Source organism: Lissotriton helveticus, chromosome 5_1, assembly GCF_964261635.1.
Source record: "Lissotriton helveticus chromosome 5_1, aLisHel1.1, whole genome shotgun sequence".
In the NCBI taxonomy this organism is placed as follows: domain Eukaryota; kingdom Metazoa; phylum Chordata; class Amphibia; order Caudata; family Salamandridae; genus Lissotriton; species Lissotriton helveticus.
Genome location: NC_136065.1, coordinates 522486790 through 522506139, shown reverse-complemented (window position 1 = coordinate 522506139; position 19350 = coordinate 522486790). Strand labels below are relative to the sequence as shown.

At 40.1% G+C, this 19350-nt stretch overlaps 1 long non-coding RNA gene across 1 annotated transcript in view; it reads right to left on the bottom strand.

Moving 5' to 3' along the window:
- LOC144753254 (uncharacterized) overlaps positions 1-4248 on the bottom strand; it is a 53780-nt gene extending 49532 nt beyond the window's left edge. Inside the window, exon 1 of the long non-coding RNA XR_013594265.1 lies at positions 3740-4248. This is a non-coding gene — a long non-coding RNA (uncharacterized LOC144753254). The remainder of the gene's footprint in view (positions 1-3739) is intronic.
- Positions 4249-19350: the final 15102 nt, after the last annotated feature.

Here is a 19350-nt window from a genome sequence, read left to right as displayed (position 1 = left end):
TGAACCTAAAATGGAGGGCACCCTTTCTTTCTCATGTGAAGTGACTCCCATTGGAGCCTTCATGAACCCTGGCCTCTTGAGGTTTTGGCGCCCTTTGTTTGGCGCGCATTTCTGACAGGAATTCCTTTATTTTCCTCAGGTACACAAAATGGCTGCTCTAGAACCCCCGTACGGTGGCTGTGAGTGTCCTAATTACCCCTCAAGAGTGCCTTGTCATTGTCACAGCCAGAGAAGGTTCTAGAACCTTCAGGCTCGTGCCAGTACCCCAGGGCACTGGCTATATAAGGCCCTGTCCCTGGCGGCCATTTGAGGAGATGATGATGAAGATTGATTAGACTAGAGAAGAGATTCCAGACTTGACACCAGATTGACACCTGCCCTGTTGACCCCTGAGGTGGCTGGTAGCGCAGGCAGTAGAGCAGCAAAGGGTTGCTGGCGTTGTGTCTGACTGGCGTTCCAGTCAGCTACGTGAGAAGTGATCTAGCGCCTACAGCGCCTGCCCAGCGAGTACCTCATTGCCCGCAAAGACTGTGGCCAGATTCGTGTGCCTCCCCGCCCCCCCGGTGGTGAACTGTGATCGATTTATCGAGTCGCGAGGCGAGAGCAAGTTCGCCGCGACCGCGATCATCAGCTGTGCCCCCTTCGCGACAGGTGCCTCTAGAGGGGAGCTCGGACGTCTCCAAGCCCCACCAGCGTAGAGCGCTTCCTGCGCAGATTGAAGGTGAGGTGGTGCGCCGGGGCGGGGAAAGCCCGGCCTTCGTTGGGCGGGACTAGCGTCTCTGCCACTCCCCAGTGACCCGGGAGCTGTAGCTGTGGGCGGGAACCACCCTGAATGCGGAAGTCGGAGGGAGGTCCGTGGAGCCCCTGAGAGCCCCGTCGCTAACGAGAGGAGTGCTGTGCCCGACTGAATCGTATCTTGAATTGCAGCCTATGTGAGGTGGGTCCGTTTCCTCATAGTGAATGCAGCGTTGTGAAGGAACTGTGAACCGGCATTTATTTGACTGTGCGCGAAGGTTGTGTGACCTCTCTGGCAGCCCGTTCGTCAGTCTAATGACTTTGAACTGGTGCCGCCTGTGCTCAAGTGGTGCTAAAGCCCGTAGGCGCGCATAGACTTCACCGGCAAAGCAGAGATCCTATCCCGGTGACCGCCGAGTGCAAATGATGTATTTACTGTGTTTCCTTGCCTTCTAGATATACGCGCATACGCCTTGAGTGATTATTAAAGAGTCCCAAACCTTATTTTGTGCTCAGAGAAGCCGTATACCTGGTCATTGAGAACAGCATAAACTGTAAGAGTTATCTTTCCCATTTGAAACGTATTGCCGATGTAATGATTCTAAAGTATTTAATTGGTGGCAGCGATACCAGAAGAAAAATGTGGTTGTTTATTTAAATGAACCAATATTTATTCTGATATTTATTCTGATATTTATTCTGATATTTATTCTGATATTCATTCCTGAAGTTATTCTATTTATTAATACTATTTATTACCAGAACTGTATGACCAAAAGAAATGTATATGTGCTTTCCCAGTCAACCCTATTTACAACAAAGAACTTTTATATAAAGGAATCGTATTTTTCTACAGCAGTGGTGTGGTGTCTTTCTTTTTGGTGTGGATGTACAAGGAGTTATTATTGGGTCAGAGCCGGCTTAACACTACAGCCTTCACTTGCCTTGTCACTTGAGCCAAGCTACCCCCTTTGTGCTGGGCTTGCCCATCGCAGGTCCAACACTTCCCAATATATATATTGATACCCCTCGGTTCCTTTTCACCAGAATTTGCAGCGCTCTCTCACCGGTTCGTAAATCCCCGCGGCAGAACCACAACCAATTCCCCCAGCTGGGAGAAAACTGGACAAACTCGCGTTTGTCTTCACTTATGTGCTTTTTTATTTTATCCTCACAGCATGGAGTTTCTCAAGCAGGCAGGCACAAATCTACGCGTTTCTGGATAGCATATCCCTTGTTCACGATCAATTTGGCTCCAGACTCTCAGTCTCAATATAGTGAGTCACATTATTACATCATTTCCTGTTTGATGTTATTTTGGCCCTCGGCCTTCTGGATGATGTAGTTTTTTGCAATTTTTTTATACATTTCTTAATCCGTCTGCATAGCCTATGTCCTTCTGCTGCAAATGCCCTTTCCAACGCTGTATTGGGGGTTGTGATTGGTGCTGTGGTTACTGAGATTACCCGCCGCAAAGGTTTGGGCTTTCTCTTTATAATATTAGTATGGGAAACATCCTTTACAACGCAACTTTTACCACGCAGTGCCTTTACGACGCAACTTTTACAACGCAAACCATTACAACGCATTGCCTGGGGGGCGTTCTAGGATAGGGAATGGATTTAATTTACTATCCAACACCTTCCCTAGTGTCCACGGAGACTGGAGTTGGAATAGTAAATTAACCTATTCACTATCCAGCACCCCAAAGAGCTATGCGTTGTAAAGGCATGCGTTGTAAAAACCGCGTTGTAAAGGCATGCGTGGTAAAAGCATGCGTTGTAATGTCATACATCCTATTAGTATGGATTACCCCATATTTCACTGCCAAAGGTTGCAATTGGTATGCATTTGCCTTTGTATATATCCTGCAGAATTTTCAGAGGTTTGTGGCACAAACAGGAGGAGAATTCATTAACACCTGCACAGACTCTCATAAAGGAACATATGTTCTTTTTAACTAATGGTTGCCAGCTAATACGACACTTAAATACGGAAAGTTATCCACCTTACTTAAATATGGCCCTGGGGCAAAAAGTGGCACTTTTTATGTACTTTAGTGTCAGGTTCATAACATGTGATTTAATAAAATTGGTCGCAGATCCAAGCTATTCATAAAATCAACAACAAAGGTTAAATGCTGCTGTAATGATCTTGCTGGATGCACAATTAAAACAGCATAATTTCAAGAGCTCACTGAGGCTTCAGTAAGCCTACCAACTGCTCAGGACCTATCTCAGGCCTCTAGTGTCTGAAGATTTGCTGTTTTGTTTGATTAACGCACCAATATGGAGCGTCAGTATGCTTGCTTTCACTTCCATAACCACATTTTACTTACTCAGTATCATAACAACAGGTGGAGAAAAATACTGCAATGCTGATGTTTATTTAAATTTCAACACCACTGTTTGGTTCATATTTATTTTTTATCCATCCCAATTTCATATGTAATAAATAAAAATGTAAGTTTTGCTTCTCAGGCTGCCTTCACGTATTGTGTACAAATCAAAATGTATTTGGTTCAGTATTTAGACCGAATGCTCGAAAACTATATTCCCCCTAATCCCTTAATCTCCCCAAACAATACACCAGCTCAGTGCTTAAGAAACTACCATACTTGAATGTGTCAAATAGTGGGGTACTACAGTCTGAATTGTATAGTATTTCTATTTCTCACGGGTACCTAAGGGGCAAGCTTGGAATCATGCATTTTTCCTACATCTCAAATTAATGATACCGGCAACATTGGTACTGTCAGCTGTGGAATACCAATGTGATGGCCTAATGGTCACATGATGGAGGCCTGAACCATCTCAGACTCTAACTGTGATGTAACGGACTCACCAATGAAACCCTTTAGTTCTGTATTCAGCCCTCATTTCTCAATAATGTATTGTTTCATTGTAGCTAATCACTCACTATGGGATACGGTGTATATTATGAGTGGATCACTTGGGATTGGTTGAAGTGACAAGCATGGACAGCAAATAGAGGTCACACTCACCGTGAGTAAACGAAATGCCATATCAGCAGGCAGGAGGGGCTGGAGCCTTTTAACCTCATTGACCAACCATGGAAGCTCCTTATCAAGTTGCTCCTCTTGCAGGACGGAGGCCAAATGTCCCAGAGTGGTGATGACCGGTCCCCAGACCTGTTAAGATCAATCACAGCAGGTTTTCAGTTCCACACACTAGACATTAACTACTAAGAAAACATGAGCCACATGTGGAAGGTGGGGGTTCCCCGGAGAGGCAGCTGCACTAGACATCTGTTACCTAGGAGGTGATTCTGCCATGCAAAGGCAGTGGTTTGTTTTTACTGGCAGCATAATCTACAAGACAAAACTAAAATGTTATCCAAGAATTTGTTTCCACAAATATTTCAAATAAATTATAGTCCCAAGTTGTTATATTTATCATAATTAATGAATGTAATATCAGAGTATTTGCCTCCTATTCCTTTGTTAAAAATGCATAGATCCTTTTGTTCACCGCCATACCTTCCTATGCTGCACCCCTCACAACCCTCTCTTGTTTTACTTGGATGAGGGTCCCCACCCACCCTCTCTGTTTTCTCCCCCTCATCCATTCTTTAAATGTATTTCCCCTGCCACCCCACCACGTCTCTCAGCTGTTTTTAACAATTTCTACTCCCCTACTTAAGTCATCTCTTCCCCGAAGCTCCTCATTACAACTCCTGCCATTAACCCTCACTACCACTTTTCAGCAGTGCCATCATTTTATCCCAATGTCCTCTCTGACTCCTCTTCATGTACAGGCTGTGGTAGACATAAAAAAGAGACTACTGTAACACTGATTTTATTAAATTGCCATAGAATCTCTCTATGTCACTTTCGTTTTTCAAAAATGCTTACTAGACTTAAAAGTGTTGCTTAATACTTTAGTATTATAACATGGTTTAGCTTTGATTTTGTTTGATATAGCTAATCTGATATTCTCTTGATACTTGGTCTGGTACAATAAAGGTTTTTACACATTTTAGTCATCTACAATAATGGAGATCACAAATGTGGGTCAAGAGAATGCATTTCCTTTTTTTGTATTTCATCAAATGAAGTACATATGCAAAGGTAGAGGGAGGGGCAGTCAATGTGTATGCATCAGTCATCTCACAAAACGTAACAGCTCTCAACCTTCATCCACTGCGCTCTGTTCTTTTCCCACTTTCCCAACTTACCTCCTGGAGATTGGGGATGGTTTCTAGAAGAAATGCCTTACAGGTTGAGTAGGCTTCAAAGAAAAGTGTGACTACAGGAGTGTCTACACTGTCAGCAAACTGGCCTGATAACATCTCAATGACTTGCAGAAAAACAGAACATCACAGTTAAAGCTCAAAGGCTTAAGTGTTGCATTTATCTACACATTTCCCACCTTGCCTGGTAGTGCATAGGACATACTGAGCAAAGACAGTGCAATGTGTCTGCTGATAACAAACGATTATTCACAGGTAATAGTCTCAATACACATAGCTTTTCTCTGACTCTCATGGGTCATGTAATGGTTGCCTTTTCGCTTCTGCATCCTATTGCACTGTTGTAGCATTCTAGACAATACATGGTAATAATTCCACATTAATGCAACTCATTGTTTTGAACTCAAAGAAAATGAAAGGCCGAACTTGTGTCACCAGGTGCCTTTCTACTTAAAATTTGTAACAAAGCAATTCCATTTTGCACAGTTTTGTTGTTTTTGAAATAATAGTGGATAAATCAGATTTGCACAAGTTCATAGAGTATGAAGATATTGGCCCTCTGTGCAAAACAAAAAAAGTGCATGTAAAAATATAAATGCTGTTGTATCAAAACATTCCTTATTAGTAATTTTGTGAATCATTTTATGTGGTTAACAAAGAAGTTCTGGTTCGGATGTCACCAGAGTAAAAATGTGGTATAATGGTTATGCACTATTTTACTGCTCAGGCAGGAAGAAACTGGACTGATTTAATATCACACATCTGAAAAAACACTAATTCACTCTATTTCCTATTTTAAACATAGCAAAAAGTGTGAACTCACATTTCTCCTTTTTCTGTCCTATTATTGCACATGTTTAGTTGGGTGCAGATCTTGCTTCCTGCATTCTTTATTTTTCAAGTGGGAAAAATGGTTAAAATATGTGTACTCCCTGATTTGCACCATTCCAAACCTTTACTTAATATGGTGCCGAGTTTGCAATTGTGCGAGCTGTAGGTTGCAACTAGATGTGTGTGCCATTGAAATGAACAATTACCTCTTGAAATTTGTGTACAATTTCTACAAGTTTTAATACTCCTCTTTCCATGGATGTGATTTCACAACATAAGGCCTGTTTTTTTAGTGTTATATAGCGCAAACTAGACCCGAAGATATCAGGTATCAGAGCGCTGTACATGAGCACCAGTTTCATTACACAAGGACATATTCATTTTGTTAGGCACAGGGAGATTAAGTGATTTGCCCAGAATCACAGGATGTTCAGCGTCGTTGCTGAGACTTGAACCCTGTTCCCCAGCTTCGAGATCATCTGCTCTAGCCATAAGGCTACATCCTCTACAGATGGGTATCCCATCAAAAGCAAGACGGGATAGCCCCTTCTGTCTTATTACACATACAATATGTTATAAATAACTTATAATAAATCAGATGATGGAACAGACTTCACGTTTGTGATGGAGCAACATGTCCCACAAAACTCTAAATCAGACCCTTAGATTTTTGATGCGGAAATTAATAGGGTGTCTCTCAGAGGTGTACTCTTCAGACAAGAGATGTGTTCCAGTCATGACATAGCAAACTTGACACAGCAGCTCAGCATGCCAATTCAATTGGCAGATGTACTAGAAAGTAGGGGAGTTACACTTTATGCAGACCAATGTTGCAGTTGAATTCTGATTTGGGCAAAAAATGAGAGTTCAATGCAGATAAAAAACAGGATGAATATGGACTGGTATTCGCTGCACCGAACAGAAATTGCATCTCTTTGCATGAAGGGTGTTCTCAGGTAATGTTACAAAAGAGAACTTAATAAAGGTGTACTCTCCCCACAGTCCCCAAGCATCAAACAGAGCCCCACTGTTACACCATTGCAAGTACACACCAAGGCTAAACCAAAATTTCTGGTTGACTGTAGAAGCAGTCTTCATTACAGGACAGAACGTTCTGAGAATCAGACCTAGGCATGGTTCCATTTCTGGTTCTAAAAGAGAAAATAGAAAAAACATCATTAATCAAAAGAGAGATGAATACAAACTTGAAATGAAGAGTGTGCTGTAAGCCTATGTTTTTTTATGATACATACTGTAAAATAACTTGATGTATTGCTTTCTAAATTTTCTACTCAGCAGAACATAAAACTTCAAACTTCCCAGGTATATGGGAACCAGATTTCACCAGCTTTGATACAGAGAAATGAGGACCTTTATTTTCTGACAAAATGACTTCAGCTCTTCCTTAACATGACTCACACGAGTAAGACTTTACTACAACTTTTGCATCTTGGTGTAGTCAACACTTTTCTGCATGTACAGCAAAGTTTATACTAACAGTTCTGGAGAAAGCAAGTAAGGAGTCTAGCCAAGGGAGCCTCTGTTGCCTAAGCCAAGCCAAAATAATGTTCCCGCAATGCATCTTTTCACAACGCACGTTACGCAATCAACCTTCATCAGTAGGCAGAAAAGAAAGTTTCACATTGTTTTTTTCCCTGGATTCACTTGCACCTTTTTATGACGGTGATTAAGGAGTTCAGAATTATAGCAGAGTTGCTGCATTTCCTTGTACAAATAAAGGCTTAATATTTAAGTAGCTGGTTGGTGTAGAGCTGTTTTACTTTTTAACTGTTTTTTAGCAAGCAACATAATGAAACAACACCTGTAAGGAACATCTTCTGCTGGTATGTGATGCTGAAATGTGTATCTGCAATGTGAAATGACTACAAAGGTCAACAAATCTAAAACAATATTCATCATTTTAACATAATAACAAACTAGCAGCAATACATTTTGTCCTTCAAAAGTGGCTTTCAGTGGACCTGTATTTAGGTTAAGATGCAACCATACACTTCTAAGGCCTCTTGCTGGAGTTGCATATTTTGAAGCTCCCTGATGGCATAAGCACGGAGATGCTTGTTTCTTTCATGAGCACTGTCTAAAAATGAATCATTTTAGAGTTTATATGTATACCCATTATGACACTGGGTAGAAAAGCATAGTAGTGATGTTTTATTTCCTTCATTTCAGTTGTCACATTCCTCACAAATGAAGTGTTTTAAATATGCAGGTTAAAATGACAAATGCATGGGCCTCTATTCTCAATACCGCCATTGTTTGAAATATTTGTAGGAGAGAACTTAAAATTACCATGTATAGCTTTTTTCTGCTTTCAATTTGTATTGTATATGCAATGCTAGTAATTAACCCATTTTCAATCACCACTATAAAATGTATAAATCCACAATACTGTCATGGGTTTAATGAAAATGTGAAAAACCTTTCACAAGCAATGTATTAAGGGACCGAAATGAACAAGCCAACATCTGTTGGAACATGTTTTAAAGCCCACTCTCTGTGTATTTGAGTGTGGTGATGGCATTCAGCCATTGTAAGATAACACTATTTGCAGCCAGACCTAAAAGTAATGTAGATTCAACAAACAAAGAGAACAAGGTCAAAGCTAAGTTTCAATCAACCCAGTCATCAGGGTCATCAGAAAAAGTCTGCCTTGCAGGGAACCCATTTGGTTTATCGAAGAAACCTCACCCACCAAACTACTTGGTGCCATGCTTCATCATACGGTTCCACCCAGGGGGCGAATGCCTCCTAGGTGTGCTTTGACGCCTCATTACAGCGGAGCTTTTTTTTTTTTTTTTCTTTTTGGTGAGGAGTGAATACCATGAGAGTGAAAAATTAAGGTTAAACCTACTTCCAGGGTACCAAATTCTTTATTATGTGGTCCCTGGGGTTGGGTTCAAAGCAAGTTATTTGGATGTGAGTGAGAGAGTGTGATCTCGCACGTCTCTTAAAGGGTGTGAAATGGTCTACATGTTTCAGCCAATGTGTTTCCAGTTAATTGTCTTTCTTCAGGACCTGTGGTTCAGAGTAAAAATAGCCCTGAACCCACATGAACTAAGCATACACGCTAAGGTGTGCATAGGTGTGTAAGGTACATAACTTACGGTTACGGTTCACCGTCAGATTTGATCATTTCTGGAAGAGAAAAGGAGACACAACATAATTACAAACAATTAAAAGGTCCCCCATGGTAGGGACTTGTCATCCATGCATGTGTCCCGGGTAGTTTCTTATCCTCTACTGATAGGTGTGCCTGTGAGTGTAGTGGTTGCATCTTCTGGCATGCAGCACTGAATGCAGGAGGGCTCTACTAGGCCTATGGCCTAGTAAATAGGGGCTATCAGATGGTAATTCAGATTTTTGAGAAAATCCGAATCACACCTCGTGTGCCATTGGATTATAAATTAGCCTGTTATTACCATTTATTACCATTTAAAAGTAAACCATCAAAATGCCCTAGCACGTCAATTAATAAGGCAGGGTGAGTCAAAGAAGGTGCATAAGGATATTATAACAGACTGTCAGAATAAAATCCAAGTGTCAGCAAATGGTTTTTAAGCACAACCTACTTAATGCACTAAACATTTTCACAACATAGTTCCCGGTGGGAGGCGGTGCCTATTGTTACTATGATGGTACATGGTAGTAAGGGTGAAAAAAAGGGGAAAAATGGTTTAAACACAGGTTGTACCTGTCATGTGGCATCTCAAGTGAGTGGTATTCTGCTTTAGTTACTCACTGCATCAAGGTCAGCCGCCTGCATACTTACCTACTCATTTGTCTCTTCCGGGATCTCGGTGAAGCAGTGCTCCCGGGAGGTTCGAAAGACTACATCATCCTTCCTACGGTAATGAGCGGTGCTCATTGACGCATGGATGAGGCTTTCTGATTAGTTGGGGTGAGCCCCTCTGGTGAATTAACCGTTACCTCTCAAGGACAGTGGAAAATCACAAGCCATCTAAAAGCAATTTTGTCATCCTTTGGGCCATAGAACCAAAGCGGTTCAGGGTAAGTTATGCACCCTAAACACCTATGCACACCTTAGCGTGTATGCATAGTTCACGTAGGTTCAGGGCTATATTTACTCTGAACCACAGATCCTGAAGAAAGCCAATCAATTGCAAAATTCATTGGCTGAAACATGTAGACTATTAAACACCCTTTAAGAGACGTGTGAGATCACAATCTCTCACTCATGTCCAAAGAACTTGCGTTTAACACTACCCATTAGACCACATAATAAATAATTTGGTACCCCGGAGGTAGTTTTAACCTTAATTTTTCACTCTCACTGTATTTACTCCTCACTAAAAAGAAACAAAAAAAATATCCGCTGTAATCAGGCGTCGAAGCACACCTAGGAGATACTCGGCCCCCTAGGTGGGAACCCTATGATGGAACATGACACCAACTAGGTTGATGGGTGAGGGTTCTTCCATAAATCAAATGGGTTGCCTGCAATGGAGACTTTTTCTGGTGACCCTGATGACTTGTATAATTGAAGCTTAGCTTTGAGTTTGTTCTCTTTGTTAGTTGAATTCAAGGTTAGTGGAGACGAACGAGCGCCTATGTTCCCTCCTCACTCTTCTTCTTTTGTTGGATGATTCCAGTAGATTGCCACAGATCAAAGTGTTCCAAAACTAAATAGCATTATTACCGTATAGAATTGTCATTTGATGGATGGCCCAAAACACAATCTCCTCTGGAATAGAAGGCACCGTAAATAGATTTACAATCCTAGAAGATATTGAATGTGGTATCCACTTAGTAAGAGCAATTTGACACATTAATGCCATCCTTTCAAGTTCAGAAGCATTCTCCTAAAAATGCAGAAAAAGGAAATATTGGTAATTTGAATGATTTATGACAAACAAGAAGAGACAAACAAACCCAAAACAAGAATTAAGTACAAAGTATCAGGCATTGACCAGTTATTGTGACACAGGAGAGGCTTAAAACCATTATTAAGGGCCTGATTATGAGTTCAGTGGCTGGGATACTCAGTCACAAACATGATGGATATCCTGTCCACCTAATTAGTTCCATGGGATATAATGAAGTTGTAATATTGCAGACAGGCTATCCCTCAAGTTTGCGGCACACTAACCCTTCCCGCCAAACTCGGAATCAGGCCCTACGACTCAATCAACAATAAGACAGAACCAAAACAGATAAGAGAAATATATTCTCTCCTTGAAATACACCAAGTAGGACCATGAGTTGCCAAAAGAGATTGAAAATAAGGCTGTAGACTAAGATTTCTTGAGCACTAGCAGCAAGAAAGTGTATAGGATAAAGATGGGTCATATATAGAATTATAAATATAGTGGTGCACCTGTCAACAATATCAGAAATTCCTGTCTCTATTTCACATCCAAGATAGTTTTATTTTTTATAAATGTATGTCTTTCTGCACTGCAGAGATATCCAAAAGTGACTGATACCATTTAGAGTGTGCACCAAATGTATTTCTAGGGACTGGCTGGGAGGTGTGAACTATTTTCATAGCCACTTTCTGTACTTGAAATGGGCATTACAATCAAAAGTAATTAATTGCATTTGGCTATTCTCTAGACTTGGATTAACTTAGTGTTTTCTACCTATAAAATAGCTGTACTTTAATGTGTGATTTTGTGAAATATTTAACTTCTTTTCAAACACAATACATGACATAGAGACTGCAATATCTTTTTTTATCAGAACAAATAGTAAACAGGCTTTGAAAACACTGAATAATTATTTTTACAAACAACTGTCTTATTTTAGGGCTAACACTCCAATGATGGACTGTTTTAGTAAGCAATAACGGGAAATACACGATAAAGCATCATGCCAATAAATCAAAAGTACTATAATAATAACATACATAAACTGCATCTTAATGACAATGTGGTGTATTACAAAATAGGTCTACAATTGCTTTGTCTCTTTGTATATTTTGCTAAAAAGTTGACCTCTCCAGTTAAGTTCTGAACTCTCAGAGGCCAAAGAGAGTGCAACAGTTGAGGATGTGTGGAACTTCCATGCTGTTCTGTTTTGTACTGCCAGCATATCGGACTGCATGTTGAAGTGGATACATTACTTAACTTCATCTTTCTTTATGGGGATGACTGGGTCCCTGAGACTCCACATGGCTCCTCCCAAAGTGTGCCTGGGTAGGTGTGCTAGCTTTGCACCGCTTCCCATAGACATCTTCTGGGATCAGTTTGCCTTTGTCAGTGCTTAGTAATTTGACAGAAAAACCTGGACAAAAGTGGTCCCTCATTTGTATGGGCCCAAACCTAACAAGTGGTTTAATGCATCTTGACACACTGAGGGGGTGAAATGGGTGTAAGTACAAACCTTGTTACAAAAGGACCCGCACATACCTTGGCAGCATCTGCTGCAAAATAGAAGGGCCAACTGGGTGCAAAAAAAAGGAGCTAACACCACCTATTTCCTGTGCTCTTTGCTGATCTGGTCAATGAGGTGAAAATGATTGGTCAGGTCTAACTGGGATGGCATGGTGAGCAAAAGCTTGATGGATTTAACCCAGATCCCGTGGTTATGGGTGAATGTTTTGATTTTTTTCTGCATTCCGTCCATCAATAATTGTGTGTCTTGTGAAAATGAATGCGGTTCCATCTCTCTCTCCATTTCTTTCTCTCTCTTTTCTCTGTTTCTCACACACATACACAACTACACAAACAAACACATACGGACATGAACACACATTTCTGTGTGCACGTCAGGCACTAAAATAGACAAGTAATTCTACAAAACACAAATCAAAATCTACAAGAGAGCTTTGCTTTTGAATCTATAAGTCTGTTACATACAGATTGAATCTATTTGGTGTTCTCAGCCCTTGCCTACATATGGAATCTGGAGCTCGCATATGATACTTGCCTGTCAACAGGCTTGTGAATAGACAGGTGCCCACCTGATAACACAGCTATTAAAAACACTGTGCCTGTTTCTATGATTTAGTCAAAAGCTGACAGTACTAGATGATGCAGACTATCCTTTTCTGAAAATTTTCTTTTTTCTACTTTATTTCCACCCTCTTTCCTTGTCTTTCTTTTTTCTTGCTTTCCTGTCTCTCTTTCCATTTCCATTCTCAATGTATTTTATTCCCTCTTTCTTGCTTTCTCTTGTTCTCTCTTGTTCTCTATCTTTCTCACTTTCTTCCTATTTGTTTGCACTATTTCTTTCTTTAACACTTGTTGTGCAACCTTTTTCAGTTCTACCTCTATTATCTTCTAAGCTTAATTTTTATTCTTGCTATTTTCCCTTTTTCTCATTTCCATCTCTATTTGGTCCTTTTCCTCCATTTTCCCATTCTTTGTCTCTTTCTTACTTTTTCTTTTTTTTCTCTTTAAATCGCTTTATTTTTTCTCTTTTTCTTGGCGTATTTCTTTTTTCCAACTGATTCTTTCTTCTCCACCTTTCTTTCCCTCCCTGTTTCTCTCAGTGATTATTTCCTTTGTTCTTTCATTATTTCGTTTTCTCCCATTTCTGTGTTTCTTTTTTCCATTTTTCTTTTTCTTTTTCACCTTTACTTGATTTCTCTCCACTCCTCCTCTCCTTCTTTCTTTTCTTTTGTCATATCTCTGTCTTTCTCAATGTCTTTCTTTCTCTGTATTTTTCTCTTGTTGTTTCCTTCTATCCCTCCTTTTGTTCAATCTGTTTTCTCTGCCTTCACTTTTCCTCCTCTGTTATTCTTTTTCTGTCTTTTTTCTTTTTGTTGTATTTACCTGTTGTTCTTTTTTCCTTCTTTTTCTCCTTTCTTCATCCACTAGTGACCTGATCTCCTTCATTCTTTTTTCTTCTACTTTCGTTCTCTTATTTTTTCCTTTCTTTCCTTTCTATTATTTTCTCGTTGTCATTTTCTTTCTCTTACCTTCTTTCGCTACTCTTTCTCTGTTGTGCTCTTTATTCTTTCTCATTCTACCTCTTCCTTTGTCATGCCTTCTTTATTCTTACCCTCTTTTCATTCATACCTTCACAGTTTGATTCTTCGTTTTTCATTTCATCTTAATTTCTTTCTTCCTTCATTTCCTGTATTGTGCTCTTTCTCTGGTTATGTTGATGTTCACCTTTATTTTGCTGTCTTTCTGAATATCGCTTCCTCTTTCCTATTTACTTTGTTTTCTTTGTTTCTTGCCTTTTCCCCCTAATTCTTTCATTCTTTCCTTGTTTTTTCTTTCTCTTCTCACTTCCTCTCTTTTTTCTCTCACATCATTGTCTCTCTTTCTCTCACTCTCTCTATTTCACTCTCTTTTGGTCTTTCAAGGGCAAAGGGACACAGCTGATCCTCAAGGATCCCAAATGTAAACCTTTGCAATGCATCTTCTGTTCTATTAATACTTATGTTCCCTGTATCTGGAATGAGGTACTCTAGGGGAAGTATTTAAGTTATTTGGTATCTATTAACATGTATAAACTCCCTATATTAGATAGTAGCTCAGGAAAGGTTGACGACACCTGTTTTAAAGAGTGCTGATGGCAGTGTGGGCTGCATGTGGTGGTGAAGGATGTACATGCTAGCTAGTCATTCCTGATGTAGTTTATGTTGCAAGTGTGTAGAACAGCAAACATTGGGATGTAGGTTTCATGTATGATGTAGGTGGTGAAGGTGTGGTGTATATGTGCCGTGTAGGTTAGAGTTTATCTGGTGATGTCGGATGTCCCTAAAAATGTATCAGAGTGGCATGTTTACACTAGTTTGTATTGCAACCTGATGTTCAGTGCACTCATTTTATAGAGGCAGACCATTTGAGGCACACTATTACTTCCTTCCTCAGGACACTCCTCATTATCAATATAATAATTCATCCCTATCAACTCTAAATTACCACTACACCAGAATAAAGGACCTAGAAGGATCACAGAAAATAACATGCAAATACTAGGTAGCAAAATGATTAACTGTTGTCTTGTGAGTTCTTTCTGCAGATAGATTCTCTACTAAAACTCTTAAATGGGAATAATAGAATATTGCACGCACAATAGTACCAGCAATGGCAGTAAAAAAAGCAGCACTTTGTATTTTACTCCTCCTTAAAGGCTTCTTGATGGAAATAAATGAGAAACCGGTGTGTAAATGACAAAACTGTTTGGAAAAGGCCATATTTTATAGTTAATTACTTTTCTGATTTTATTATCCATGTAATGGTTTTGAATACCCATGCACTTTACAAATAAGACTTACATATTTAAACTTACTCAGGTGAAAAGGTCATTGTTAAAAATAATTTGTGTGCACACAGTGGTACGTTAAGTGTTTGCATTTTAATTGAAATAGAAATACTACGACTGCATTTTACACTATGTGAAACCAAATATACTTTTTTACTGCAAGTACTGCTGGACTAGCACCTAATATATCGTATAGGTCCACCTGACATAGTCTGAAGATGCAGAAGCATCTGGTGTCAATGCATAGTTATTCTGCTGTGCCTTCAATGCACATGCCCATGCACAAGATCAAAATGTGGCCATACAAACTGGATTTTCATATGGTATACCTACCTGTCTGAGTGCTACGGATTTACCCACTATCACCCCTTATATTATTTAATCTATCATCCTATGCCACATTCTACTGAAGGTGTGGTACCAGAATATCTTTGTCAGTATATTGTCTGAAACAAAAATTTTTAACAAACATTGTACATAACAGTTGTTGCCACATTTAGGACATGATGGTGATATCAAATGATATTCTATATATAATATTCTGATATATAGTCGTATTGATTATTACATTCCCACCCACTGTAAAACTAAGTCTGAGCTGTCTTTCGAAGAGCTGCCATATTTATTGCAGCTCCATGAGATCTCCAATCTAACATCCTGTGGTACATCCTACAAAATCCCTCCTATTCCCATTTGGTAAAAAATTTGACTTTTTCATGTCACGAAGATCTTGCTATTTTGTATGCCTCATTGTATCTCCCATGTACTACTTTTGCTGGGCTCTCAACTCACATCTATTGCAGCGATAAGTTAATCTTCCTGTGCTAATTATTTCAGATACTCTAAGAGAGCCATCTGTATAACCCTGTTAACCATCCAATCGCACCTCTGCCGATTTCCATACTGGCTGCAAATCATGACGGAACTATCTGGGATACCAAAGGTCTGACTGAATGATCAGCAGTAATTCTGCTTTACAGTGCCAGGAAAGATCCAGTGCTTTGCAGCCCCTGCCCTGAAGGTCCTGAGGTTTTCCATGACTGAGTGAAGGAGCACCATCTGTCAGTGAGACCCTGTTGCTTACCAAGCCTGTCAGGATGCGATCCAGTGTGTCAGCTGTCACAAACATGTTCCTCTTTGTCACCTCCCTTTGAGTGATGGTAGTATACATACAGCGTACAATGGCTAGTTCCTGCAGGGGTGTTAACTGGGAGAAAAAGCACATTTCATACATGTGAACAACAGGATGAATCAGGGACTTATTCACAAAGTGCAACGTACTACAAAATGTTTCCCCAAAACCTATATCTGAAGACCTCTCTTATCTTTTTTACAAGGAGATATCTGCCCCACATGTACCCCTACCATTTTGTTCTACCTGTGGGAAGAACAGGGGTGCCTGGCTGGAAAATGGGGAACTCTTATTACTAAATGATAGAGGGTTAGGAAAAAGTAAGGAGGAGAAAAGGAAGAATTAATGATGTGTTTAGGGAGAGACAAACATCCACCGCCAAAGGTTTAAGCTTGTTGCTATTAACAAACTGTACAAATGTTATTGCTTCAGCCATACAGGTCATAAAGGATTTACAAATGTTTTTTGGGCCATATCTGGAGTAAGTGCAGAGTCACACAAGCCAAACCACTGAAATTGCAACACCATTCCATTGCAAATAATGGAGATATAAATGAATGTTAAAATACATGAACTTATTTTGACTTTTAAAACCTACGTATATACATATATAATTGTGTGTGTGTGTATATATATATATTACCTACTGGTGGTCGCCAGTAGGTAGTTATAGTTAGGACCTATTTTCCATAGGAAATCCGCAACATTCTATTTGTGGGCTCCATATCTATGTGTGGGCTCCATATCTATTGTGTGGGCTTCATATCTATTATTACTTTTTAATGCAATTCTTCATGGCCTTCCAGCACCGTCCACGTGGGCTGGTGCAGAGATCATTCCGATCTATAAAAAAGGGTCCCCCATTGAACCTGCAAATTATAGGCCAATTAGCCTCATTGATGTTACCCAAAACATCTTTGCAAGGGTGTTATTAGAAAGACTACAGGATTGGATGGAAGACTGTGATGTTCTAACTCCGTTGCAGGCAGGCTTTAGAGCTAAAACTTCAACTGTTGATCAGCTGTTTAGGCTTCAGTTGATCTATTGGAAGCATGTGGTTCTGGAAGGTGGGAGCCTTTATCTTACCTTCGTGGATTTGAAATCAGCGTATGATATGGTGGACCGTGACCAGCTGTGGAGGATCCTGCTGGACATGGGAGTTCCACCATGTCTTTGTTTCCAACTTAAACGCCTCCACGAGGGCACATACGCTAGAGTAAGATAAGACAAGAATGGCCAACTATCAGCCCCCTTCCCTGTCGGTAAGGGGGTGAGGCAGGGATGCGTGCTTGCGTCGACCCTCTTTTCCCTCTTCCTAAACGGTTTAATTGAAGATCTACTTGCCGCAAAGGATTTGGATTCCCCTAAAATATCATTCCGCAAATTTCCCGCACTAATGTTTGTGGATGACACCCTGCTCCTCTCAAAATCACCGATGGGGATGCAGCGAGTGTTAAAGGAATTTAGCCAGTTTTGCAAAAAGAGGAACCTTGTAGTAAATATCAATAAAACAAAATATATGGTCTTCAATGTCAATTCCACTAACTGCCCACACCCAATGATGGATGACTGGCCGCTCGAGCGGGTCCATATCTTTGATTATTTGGGCCTTTCCCTAAATGATAAAATGGTATGGGGTCCCCATATCAACAAGGCCAATCTGAAGCTAACCCAGGCAATTGGGGGAATCCTAAAAGTCCGGAAGAGTTGTGCCTTAAAGGTCATAAGCCCACCGCTAGAAATATACAGAGTACAAGCCCTGACCCTCACTGAAAATAGGTTCATTAGACAAATCCTGGCTTTGCCAACAAACACACCCCTAGTACCGCTAAGGATGGATTTGGGTATCCTCCCAATGGTGGATTTAATCTTGTCCCGACCGTTGCTTTATTGGCAACGGCTGTGGAGTACACCATAGTTGATATCAAAAAGAAGAGAGCTTCCCAATTTAACCAGAAAGAACTGGGTATATGTAATGTGAAAAAAGGGGGGTTTCCTTTCTGTGTTCTTCAGTTAAGGCTGGGCTATTTGGCAAATATCTGATAGACCACAACAGTTTTAACATGACATGTAGACAGAAATTGAAAACTAAAGAAGCTATTCAAGTTCCTTATATCTTCATAAATCCATGTGTATAATACATTTATGAAGATATAAGGAACTTGAATAGCTTCTTTAGTTTTCGATTTCTGTACACCATAGTTGAGACACTATAGGGAGGAACTAAAAGCGGTAATGTCATCTCTGGGGGCTGTAGGTAGTATACCTTGGTTGTCCTTTGTTAGGGATTCTTTTCGAGCTATGGGCATGGAGGACTTATATATCACTACCGAAGAATCTTGTCTAGCCACCCCTAAAAAAACTTTAGCTAAAGTAGTAAAAGAGTTTAAATTGACTAGCCTAATACAGGCAGTCAAAACTATGAGTTTAACACGTGGGTTCTTGGATTTTAAGTCACATTATCAATTTGATCAGGTGCTAGATTTAATACAGCCCCCATTAGCAAGGAAGTTGTTTCTGCAATTTAGATATGGGACGCTCCCGCTCTATGCAATAACTAATAAGTGGGTGGGCTCAACCCATTGCCTCTGTCCTGGATGCCCAGTGGAGGAGGAAACAGTAATTCATGTATTGTTCTTATGCTCGGCATACAAACAGGCCAGGTCTAAATGGGTTATACAATTGTGCAGAAACCTGGGCACCGTGAATTCTTTAGGATCCTAAAATCTGACACTGACCCAGTTTATGGTGCTTTAATTTCAAAATTCCTCCTTGCTATGTGGTCTAAACGAAGGTATTTGTTATAGACTGGCACTTAGTTTTGCTTTTTTATTACCTGTGATTCTCCACTCTGTTATAATTAACCCTGCAGCAAGGCATCGGGAGTTAACTCTATGTGAGAAATAGAGTTCCCTCCTCCCGGCTGGTCCACTGACAATGGACGTTTTAAAAGATATTGGACGTGTTTAATAATGTTCTTACATGCTTTTATTGTAAATTATATTTTTAATGCAAGTTTTAATCTTATGATTTTCCCTCCAATGATTATTTTGCTCCCCCCAAAATATTGTGGCTTGTACATCCCTACACATGTATATACCATTGTTCCCAACGACATCACACTTTCTCCTTCTGTTATGGATTATATTTTATTGTGTTGTAAATCTAAATGTGCTTTTATGGCTGTAATAGCCGCCATAAGGTTTTTGATGATGATGATTAACTTTGGCGCTGGTTGA